This window comes from Polypterus senegalus, chromosome 9 (assembly GCF_016835505.1).
Source record: "Polypterus senegalus isolate Bchr_013 chromosome 9, ASM1683550v1, whole genome shotgun sequence".
Classification (NCBI taxonomy): Eukaryota; Metazoa; Chordata; class Cladistia; order Polypteriformes; family Polypteridae; genus Polypterus; species Polypterus senegalus.
In genome coordinates, this window is record NC_053162.1 from 70,831,397 (window position 1) to 70,839,554 (window position 8,158).

Below are 8,158 nucleotides of genomic sequence, written 5' to 3' on the forward strand. Positions count from 1 at the left end.
TTTAATTTTCATTATTTCTTTCAATCAGGTTCGTATTTGTAGGATGTGTTGTGTTCAAGTTACATTCCGTGTTTGTCAATCGTTGTAAAGATGACAGGTTTCATTCATCGATTCGTTTCTTACTGCATCAAAAACAGCTCGCCTTCTTCTTTATCTGAGACCTGACACACTGCATGCACGGGTTTTTTACACTGTCTTCCTTTAGCGGGACATTGACTTTTCCAACGTGTGCTTTGTTTCCGCAGTAGTTGGATTTATGAATATGCTTGTATGTATGAGACGCTTCATTTTTTTGCTGCCTTTTTAATTGTGTAATTCGGTTTTTGTTCAGCGCTCTTTGGAACTGTTGCCTTTTATCTGTGGCATTCGTCAGTTCACGTGAGCCACTCAGTGTACATGCATCGAAGGTTCCCAGCTGTGCTGCTACCATCTCCTGCTATGTCCATGGCTGTATTTAATGTTACCTTAGTCCTGGCACTTAAAACTTTCTCTCGCAGTTTCGCTGAGTTTGTGTCAAACACCACCCTGACCATCTCATCTTCCTCTCCATAAGCACAGTCCTTCACCCGTGAATATTTACTCGTGGCAGTTTGCTATTGGATTGCCGCTGACGGACGGCCTTATATGGGCAGGCACTAAATTACAAACGCCAGCGGCAGCCTGTCTATGAACTTAATTTAAAGTGTAGGTTTACATCGTGCTTTGTTTCCGAAGTAGCAGCACTCATGAATATGGTTGTATATGTCACTCGCTCACTTCTTATTGTTTCGCTGCCTTCTCAATTATATAATGCATGTTTTCTTGAGCGCTTTTTGGAGCTCTTCCTTGTTTTCTACGTACTGCGTTGACAGTCAGTTCACGTGATTACGTGGGAGGCGTGATGATGTCACACGAAACTCCGCCCCACGGCTTTCGAGCTCAACTCCATTACAGTATATGGAGAAAAATAGCTTCCAGTTATGACCATTACACGTAGAATTTCGAAATGAAACCTGCTTAACTTTATGTAACTATGTACTTTAACTATGTATATATGTATAGATATGTATATATATATGTTTATATGTGTGTGTGTATATATCTATACTAATAAAAGGCAAAGCCCTCACTCACTCACTCACTCACTGTCTGACTGACTGACTCACTGACTCATCACTAATTCTCCAACTTGCCGTGTAGGTAGAAGGCTGAAATTTGGCAGGTTCATTCTTTAGAGCTTCCTTACAAAAGTTGGGCAGGTTTCATTTCAAAATTCTACGCATAATGGTCATAACTAGAAGCTATTTTCCTCCTTTTACTGTAATGGAGTTGAGCTCAAACGCTGTGGGGGGGGCGGAGTTTCGTGTGACATCATCACGCCTCCCACGTAATCACGCAGTACGTAGAAAACCAGGAAGAGCTCCAAAAACCGCTGAAGAAAACATACATTATATAATTAAGAAGGCAGCGAAACAATTAGAAGCGAGCGAGTGACATATAAAACCATATTCAGCGGCTCACGTGAACTGACGCAGTGCGCAGACAAAAAGCAACAGTTCCAAAGAGTGCTGAACAAAAACCAAATTACACTGCTATGCTCAAATAGACAAACCACACGCCGTGGCTCAATAGTACTACTCTTGGCGTCCGAGGTTCGATTCCCGAAAGGGGATGCACTGAGTATGTACGCGCGCTTCCCAATTTATTTTAGCCTCGCATCCCCTTGGTTTGAGACGTATGAAAAATATGCGGTTAACGCAGAAAGACAGATCACCAATTGAAGCTTTATGAATAATGGATACTTTATTTGCGATCAATGATTGTTTTGGTAAAGCCATACTCAGTGTATTTATTAGATGAACGGTAAAAAAGTAAGAGCGAGGAGAGGGTAACTTATTGAGGCACACAGGCAAAACCACAATAGCACGTGGGCTCGATGTACTGTAGTGCGCGTCAACTCGATCTGAATTGCGCTATCACATTTGAAAAAATATATCTTTTCAAGTTCTATTTAGTCCATATGTGTCAAACTCAAGGCCTGCAGGCCACATCCGGCCCGGCGTAATTATATCCGCCCGAGATCATTTTATATATTATTGTTATTAATGGCTCGGGGATATGAAGCGCTGGTAACACAATAAACTACAGATCCCATAATGCAGAGCTTCAGCTGCCTTGCCGAACACTTGCCGCGTTAATCAAGTCTTGCTTATTATGCTGCAAGTTATTGCGGCTAGCCCACACGATGCCAAGAGAAAAGGTGATTCTGAACATAGAGCCTTTAAAAACCAATGGGAGGCTGAGTATATGTTTACTGACATTGCCGGTAAACCCGTGTGTCTCATTTGTGGAGCTAATGTGGCTGTAATTACAGAATTTAATCTAAGACGGCACTATGAGACAAAACATCAAGATAACCTGAAAGACCTGAATGCAATGCACAAGATACAGAAAGCAGAAGAGTTAAAGAAGAATCTGACACTTCAGCAGGTGTTTTTACCCGTGCATAATCACAAAGTGATTTCAAGTGAAGCTACTTTTATGGGAGACACAAATGCACCAGTGCAACTTGCCCCACTTTCCCTGTTGCCAAGTAATGTTGAACCAAGTCAGCACTACGGTGTTCCTAAATACGCACTTTGCTGATAAACTGAGCGCACTGCGCACTGAGTTCGCACAGCGCTTTGGTGACTTTGAAGAACAAAAAAAGAATTTTGAATTGTTTCGCAACCCATTTGCTGTCGACGTGGAAACTGCACCTGTGCAGATTCAGATGGAGGTGATTGAGCTGCAGTGCAATGGCACACTGAAGGCAAAGTACGATAGTGCACGGCCCGCACAGTTTATTCACTCCATTCCCGCACAAGTGCTCCAGCTCGGTCTACATGCGGCTCGAACCTTGTGCATGTTTGGTAGCACATATCTGTGTGAGAAGCTCTTCTCAGTCATGAAGACTAACAAAACAGCACACAGGAGTCGCCTCACTGATGAGCACCTGCAGTCCATCCTGAGAATCTCCACAACACAGAACCTCACACCAAAATAAACAAACTTGTTGCCAAAAAAAGATGCCAGGCGTCCAGCTCTGATAAAATGACATAAGAGCAAAGACAACTGAATGATTTGATTTGTTATTGCTGAAAAGAACAAATTTTATTTATATTTCCAGGTTTTGTTATGCACCATGTTCATATTTGAATTTGTATAATTTTGACAGGATATATTTTTGTGGAGAGCAAAATCTTTTGGGATATTTAAAATTTAAGTTTATTTTTTCTATAAAATTACATAAGAGTAAAGAAATTTGAATGTTTGTTCTTTTAACGTTTACTTTATTTCTAACTTGTATAATTTAGACAGGATATATTTTTATGGAGAGCAAAATATTATAAGTTATTTAAGGTTTGAGTTGATTTATCCCGGAATAATATTCTGTCGACTAAATAAAAATTCCTTCTATTTAAAATTTAAATAGAACTTGAACAGATATGCTAGTTCATAATATCCAGGCAGACTTGCACGTAAGAGCGGGAGTCATCCGTTTTAACAAGCAGCGTATTGCACTGATAAGAAATAGCCTGCCCATTTAATTATTTAGGAATGGATAAATAAATTAAGATTTTGTACAAATAATGTTTTTCATTTTTCTTCCTTCATGGATTCTGGCACCCCCAGCAACAGTTGCTTGCACCCCAAAGACTGTATATATGTATATATTGTCACACACACGCGAATAGGAGACCGCGGACGGACCTTAAAACGCTTCGGAAGACGTTCACCGGCAGGGAGTGGCGGGGTACTAACCTTTCTCCTTTGCTTTCTTCCAGGAAAAAGGACGCTCTGCCATCATAAGCCTTCCTGCAGTACGCTTACTTCAGCCCTTCCTCCACCATCTTTCCTAACGTCATCAGTCCCATCCTCCCTCACGGTTCCTTCCCAGCATTCCTCCACTTCCGGCTCCTCCCTTATAAAATGGCCGCCGACGCTTAGAATGGCGTCACGCATATGAACCTATTTAAGTTTGTGTTTTGCCCTGAGTTTTTCTTTAATTGTGGATTGTCTACAATATACGGGGCCGGATAACCCCAAACCTTTATGCTGCTTATTGTTGCATCTTTTACAATATATATATATATATATATATATATCTGTGTGTGTGTGTGTGTATATGTATATATGTAGATATGTATATATATATATGTATATATTTGTGGATGTATGTGTATATATGTATGTATATATATATATATGTATGTATATATGTGTGTGTGTATATATATATATATATGACAGCAACACTCATCACTCACAACAGTGACAAAACAGTTACATTGACAATCATGTTACGTTATTTTCAAAATGTTTCCTTTTCTTTTCATTACTTCTTTAACATACTACTTCTCCGCTGCGAAGCGTGGGTATATTGCTAGTCTATACTAACAAAAGGCAAAGCCCTCACTCACTCACTGACTGACTGACTCACTCATCACTAATTCTCCAACTTCCAGTGTAGGTAGAAGGCTGAAATTTGGCAGGCTCATTCTTTACAGTTTACTTGCAAAAGTTGGGCAGGTTTCATTTTGAAATTCTACATGTAATGGTCATAACTGAAATCTATTTTTCTCCATATACTGTAATGGAGTTGAGCTCGATGGCCGTGGGGGGGGCGTAGTTTTGTGTGACATCATCACGCCTCCCACTTAATCATGTGAACTGACTGTCAAGGCAGTACGTAGAAAACAAGGAAGAGCTCCAAAAAGCGCTGAAGAAAACATGCATTATACAATTCAGAGGGCAGCGAAAAAATAAGAAGCGAGTGAGTGACACCTACAAGTACCATCTTGCAAACACCCCTTGAAACAACAACAACATCTGGAAGATATTTTCCTTCATGCAAAAATTCAGGTTGGTGTAACTGTGGGTTTACTATTCCCAGATTCTGTGATATAAATTCTTCCATTCTCTGTTAACAAAGAGTAAAGAGATTAAATTCAATCAATCAATCTATCCTCAATCTGGTAATGTGTGGTCTTTGGCTGTATGGATGCCCACAATGTATTCTGGAGTCCACGGGAAGTGCATCTCAAATGCTTCAGTGATCCCATTCCATTGACATCAGTCCAGCACAATGTGGGTCTTTTTCAGTGCTTTTTTGATAACTTTCCAATCCTGTGGGCAGTTCCATTTTAATACTCATTTGATCAGCCATGTGGTGTTCATTTGAGCTTTCATCTGATCTTCTGCTCTTTTGCTGGTTGATAAAACAAAGTTTAGCAGAGAGATTCATTCCACCAGTGATCAAGAAAGAAAATGCCTAGAATTACCCATGGGCACTTCATTTGGAACACCTCCAACTCACACAAGTCATCTACTATTATTAGAGTTTATGCTTCCACTAAGTAAAGTAGGACTGGTGTGATAGGTATGCCAAAGATTTTTATCTTTATTTTTAAGCTAACATTTTTATTTTTCCACAGATGCTATCATATGCTTGTAAATGTGATTCAGCTCAGGCAGTCCTGCAGGTTAAGTAAACTTTCATACACTGATTATGTAACCCTAGAGGCCTGAATGTGTCTCAGTGCGAATAGATGTTATAAAATAAATTTTGTGATAGCACACACCCTTGATGAACTTCAGATTGTAAAGCAGTCATTTTGTCATTTACCTTCTGAAGGAAGTGCAGTTTTAGAAAGCAATGATAACAGGGACAGTTTTAGTAGGAATGTCAGTTGCCAAGAGAGCCTTCCACATGGAATTTGTGAGGAAATGGACAAAGGTGCATTTAAAATCAATAAATATGTTGATGGTCTTTTTTATCACACAGCAAGCACTCTTTGAGAACATGTCCTACTAAAAAAATGCAATTATAAGAGCCTTGGCCAGGTCTGAACCTACAATGTAGCTCATGGGTAGTGAACTCTTGCATTAGCTGTAGACAGACTCCTATCGCTTTTGGAAGAAGCTTCCTAACAATGGATTGTAGATTGAATTCTCTATGATTCTCACAGTGGATTTTATTGTCTTTCTTAAATATAAAGACAGTATCAGCCAACGTCCAATTCCAAGAAGCATGCTCTTCATTCAGTACAGCTGAGAACACACTGTGGTGATTATCTACTGTATAAGGATAGGGGCTCTCACCTATAGCTCTTCCAGAGAGACTTGGTTTGTTTTGTCCTGTGGCGTTGAAATTTTTGAACCTCTGAAATGCCAGACCAATTTAAGCTTTAGGTGTTTTCTCTTTGTTTACAATAGCTGCTGATGGGGTCCAATGCAGCTCACAGTTTAGGAATGAATGGAAGTGCCTTTTACAGCTGATCAGACAGCATGTTCAAGGGTTGAGAAAAGAATTCTTTGATCGCGTGAGTCAGCTGCTACCTTCATATCCACAGCTACATTGTACCAGAAAGCCTCATTCTCCCTTTAATGCTTGCTGCTGATAAGCTTTGTTAGCTAATTTTGTGTCAGGTTTATCAGTTGACAGCATTCATTTTAGTGTAGTATTTTATAGCCTTAGAGCTCATAGTCATCTCATCTTCAGCTAAGATACTTCACAGTTCCATTTGGATGGCCTCAAAATGGTTTAGTTCAGTTTGAAAGAAAGTTGTTTGTTTTTTTTGCAGTCAAATATTTATTTAACAGATACATGACAGAAGAACATGGAAACTTTTTGTTTCAAAGTTAATAACAAAAATGAGAGATAAAAAACAGTAATACCACCCCTCCACCAGCCTTGAGAATTAATGAACACTAACTAAAAACAAAAAAACCCAAAAAGGAACAGCAATCCAACAGCTGTCCAGCATGTACAAGAGATTAAAGCATAATGAAAAAAAACTGAGGAAATTACGTCATGGGGCAACCCAGCTCTTAATCAAATGAACTGAGCCAACTCTGAATTGTAAAGCTGAGTTGTAGAAACATGATGTAGAAAGTTCAGACAGGACTAAGTTAAACAAGGATACATTCCAGTGGGATGAAGTAACAAAGCCAGGTAATCTCATGTAGGAGGCCAGCAATAGTTTTGCTACAACAGTATCTACAGTGATTACCCTGAGAGGGGGAAGGAAAGAACGAAAGAAGGCAGCAGCAAGCAAGGTCAGGGGTCCCGCGAGGGATCGGCGGTCTAGATATGGATTGTACCCATTGATTGTGCTGAGGAGTGGGTGCGATCAAGGTGGCATCTTCTCAAGTGATCCGAGGGAAGACTTTGTGGGCATGAAGGATGACGAGAGGACAGCCGACCCTGGTCTAGTAGGCGCTGACAGACACGGCCAAGATAGGGGTCAGGAGTGAGAGGACCGTGGCTGCTGAAGTCTCAGACAGTTGAGCGAGCCATGGGTGAGCTGGGGAGACATGGAAGGAGTTGTGCTTGGCTCCTTTGTCCCAATGACTTTTGCTGGTTTTAAACACTTGGATTTTCATTGTTTTTATGGATTATTTATTTATGGAATAACTGAGCACTCCACTTTCTTTTTGGATACAAGCTGTTTTGATATTTTGAACACTGTTTTGGTTTCTGTTTAATAAAAGCACTTTGCACCATCTTGTTGCTTAGAGTGTGGTTTGTCTCCATCTGTCAGCTCATTTGGTTAGGTTATCGACAGTGATGGGTTCAAGAGGCTCCCAAATCTGGAAAAGGTAGCAGGGAGTACAGACACAATGCTGCCAAAACAGCTCTGACCTGTCAAGTCATGGAATCCACAAAAAACCTGAAGGTTTCATGTGGTTTCTGGCTCCAAGACATTAGCAGCAGATCCTTCATGTCCTGCAAGCTGCGAGGTAGGGCCTCCATGTACAAGACTTTTTTTGCAGCACATCCAATAAATGCTTGATTGAACTGAGACCTAGGGAGTATGAAGGTCAAGTCAACACCTTGAACTCTTTGTCATTTTCCTCAAACTACTTTGAACAATTTTTGCAGTGTGATAGGATTCATTACCCAGCTGAAAGAGGCCATTGCCATCAGGAAATACCATTGGCATGAAGTGGCATACGTGGTCTACAACAGTCTTTAGGTAGGTGGTGAATGTAACATCAACATGAATGCCGGGACAAAAGGTTTCCCAGCAGAACATGGCCTCAGCTATTCTGAATAGATAATCAGTGTTACTTCACCTGCCAAACAATGTGGCTGCATGTCTTATGTGATCTACTTCAATTTCAGTTTTCAATA